Genomic DNA, 2,617 nt, shown 5'->3' with positions numbered 1-2,617 from the left:
AAAACAGCAGAATTCTGCACGAAATCATCAAAATTCTTACAGAAAACCGCATATTTCGATGCAAAACAACGATTTCTCGCCGATTTTCGTTGTTTTCTATCTTGAATTCGCCAAGAAGAGCACGAAATCTATAAAATCATGACTTTTTACCTAGATTCAACGGCTGAATTGCACGAAAACAGCAGAATTCTGCACGAAATCATCAAAATTCTTACAGAAAATCGCATATTTCGATGCAAAACGACGATTTCTCGCCGATTTTCGTTGTTCTCTGGCTTGAATTTGCAAAGAAGAGCACAAAATCTACAAAATCATGACTTTTTACCAAGATTCAACGGCTGAATTGCAAGAAAACAGCAGAATTCTGCACGAAATCATCAAAATTCTTACAGAAAACCGCATATTTCGATGCAAAACGACGATTTCTCGGCGATTTTCGTTGTTTTCTGGCATGAATTTGCAAAGAAGAGCACGACATCTACAAAATCATGACTTTTTACCAAGATTCAACTGCTGAATTGCAAGAAAACAGCAGAATTCTGCACGAAATCATCAAAATTCTTAGAGAAAACCGCATATTTCGATGCAAAACGACGATTTCTCGCTGATTTTCGTTGTTTTCTATCTTGAATTCGCCAAGAAGAGCACGAAATCTACAAAATTTTGACTTTTTACCTAGATTCAACGGCTGAATTGCAAGAAAACAGCAGAATTCTGCACGAAATCATCAAAATTCTTACAGAAAACCGCATATTTCGATGCAAAACAACGATTTCTCGCCGATTTTCGTTGTTTTCTATCTTGAATTCGCAAAGAAGAGCACGAAATCTACAAAATCATGACTTTTTACCAAGATTCAACGGCTGAATTGCAAGTAAACAGCAGAATTCTGCACGAGATCGTCAAAATTCTTAGAGAAAGCCGCATATTTCGATGCAAAACGACGATTTCTCGCCGATTTTCGTTGTTTTCTGGCTTGAATTCGCAAAGAAGAGCACGAAATCTACAAAATCATCACTTTTTACCAAGATTCAACGGCTGAATTGCAAGAAAACAGCAGAATTCTGCACGAAATCATCAAAATTCTTAGAGAAAACCGCATATTTCGATGCAAAACGACGATTTCTCGCCGGTTTTCGTTGTTTTCTGGCTTGAATTCGCAAAGAAGAGCACGAAATCTACAAAATCATGACTTTTTACCTAGATTCAACGGCTGAATTGCAAGAAAACAGCAGAATTCTGCACGAAATCATCAAAATTCTTACAGAAAACCGCATATTTCGATGCAAAACGACGATTTCTCGGCGATTTTCGTTGTTTTCTATCTTGAATTCGCAAAAAAGAGCACGAAATCTACAAAATCATGACTTTTTATCAAAATTCAACGGCTGAATTGCAAGAAAACATCAGAATTCTGCACTAAATCATCAAAATTCTTACAGAAAACCGCATATTTCGATGCAAAACGACGATTTCTCGCCGATTTTCGTTGTTTTCTGGCTTGAATTCGCAAAGAAGGGCACGAAATCGACAAAATCATGACTTTTTACCAAGATTCAACGGCTGAATTGCAAGAAAACAGCAGAATTCTGCACGAAATCATCAAAATTCTTACAGAAAACCGCATATTTCGATGCAAAACGACGATTTCTCGTCAATTTTCGTTGTTTTCAGGCTTTAATTCGCAAAGAAGAGCACGAAATCTACTAAATAATCACTTTTTACCAAGATTCAACGGCTGAATTGCAAGAAAACAGCAGAATTCTGCACGAAATCGTCAAAATTCTTAGAGAAAACCGCATATTTCGATGCAAAACGACAATTTCTCGCCGATTTTCGTTGTTTTCTGGCTTGAATTCGCAATGAAGAGCACGAAATCTACAAAATCATCACTTTTTACCAAGATTCAACGGCTGAATTGCAAGAAAACAGCAGAATTCTGCAAGAAATTATCAAAATTCTTACAGAAAACCGCATATTTCGATGCAAAACGACGATTTCTCGCCGATTTTTGTGGTTTTCTGGCTTGAATTCGCAAAAAAGAGCACGAAATCTACAAAATCATGACTTTTTACCAAGATTCAACGGCTGAATTGCAAGAAAACAGCAGAATTCTGCACGAAATCATCAAAATTCTTACAGAAAACCGCATATTTCGATGCAAAACGATTATTTCTCGCCGATTTTCGTTGTTTTCTGGCTTGAATTCGCAAAGAAGAGCACGAAATCTACAAAATCATGACTTTTTACTAAGATTCAACGGCTGAATTGCAAGATAACAGCAGAATTCTGCACGAAATCATCAAAATTCTTACAGAAAACCGCATATTTCGATGCAAAACGACGATTTCTCGCCGATTTTCGTTGTTTTCTGGCTTGAATTCGCAAAGAAGGGCACGAAATCTACAAAATCATGACTTTTTACCAAGATTCAACGGCTGAATTGCAAGAAAACAGCAGAATTCTGCACGAAATCATCAAAATTCTCACAGAAAACCGCATATTTCGATGCAAAACGATTATTTCTCGCCGATTTTCGTTGTTTTCTGGCTTGAATTCGCAAAGAAGAGCACGAAATCTACAAAATCATGACTTTTTACTAAGATTCAACGGCTGA

The sequence above is a fragment of the Gnatocerus cornutus genome, unplaced genomic scaffold (assembly GCF_029298725.1).
Source record: "Gnatocerus cornutus isolate USDA-ARS CGAHR unplaced genomic scaffold, icGnaCorn1.1 ctg00000061.1, whole genome shotgun sequence".
Lineage (NCBI taxonomy): Eukaryota > Metazoa > Arthropoda > Insecta > Coleoptera > Tenebrionidae > Gnatocerus > Gnatocerus cornutus.
This window is presented reverse-complemented; position numbering follows the sequence as displayed.